We start from the raw sequence: 650 nt of genomic DNA, 5'->3' as shown, positions 1-650 counted from the left end.
GGAGCCCCCACGTACCACTGCGTGGGCCGCAGTGCCGCGGGCCCCGCGCGCCGGGCACGGCCGGGTCCAGGACGGACGGGCACCCGGCCGGACAGGCGGGCGGACAGACACCACCGCCCCTCTCCTCCCTCCGCGCCGCAGCTCAGGCCGATAGGCGACCCAAGTCTCGCGGTTTCCAGATCTCTCGCGATGCCTCAGCCGCTTCAACGTCTGGGGAATCTCCGCTCCCAAATAGCTCGGGATTCAAAAAGTATCGCGATACTTTCGCCTTTGCTGTTTTCGGCGTTTCAACGTTCCCTGTGATAGAATTTTCAAGTCAGTTTTTAACACTTAGGTCTTTAAGTGTTCGATACATATTTCTCAGGTCGATGTCATTGCGTAAAACATTACAGGAGGGAAAAAAACGATGTGTCAGAAGTGGGATTCGAACCCACGCCTCCATTCGGAGACCAGAATCCCCAACGCGGGGAAGCGGAGCTTGAGTCTGGCGCCTTAGACCACTCGGCCATCCTGACACCTTACGGAAAGGGAGAGATTTTTTACTGAAGTAGATGCCCAGGCCTGGCGCCTCTGTGACGTATACGTTTGCGCCGCAGGCAGCGCTGTCGTCAGAGGCGCCCGGAGCGGCGGGAGGAACGGAGAGCGACCCG

At 59.4% G+C, this 650-nt stretch overlaps 1 non-coding gene across 1 annotated transcript; it reads right to left on the bottom strand.

The window, feature by feature from the left end:
- Positions 1-409: 409 nt before the first annotated feature.
- TRNAL-CAA lies at positions 410-515 on the bottom strand. The gene is made up of 2 exons: positions 478-515; positions 410-455 (listed from the first exon to the last, which is right to left on the bottom strand). It is a non-coding gene; the product is annotated as a tRNA-Leu (tRNA).
- Between the last annotated feature and the right edge of the window lie 135 nt (positions 516-650).

Source organism: Suricata suricatta, unplaced genomic scaffold (assembly GCF_006229205.1).
Source record: "Suricata suricatta isolate VVHF042 unplaced genomic scaffold, meerkat_22Aug2017_6uvM2_HiC HiC_scaffold_42787, whole genome shotgun sequence".
Classification (NCBI taxonomy): Eukaryota; Metazoa; Chordata; class Mammalia; order Carnivora; family Herpestidae; genus Suricata; species Suricata suricatta.
This window is presented reverse-complemented; position numbering and strand designations above follow the sequence as displayed.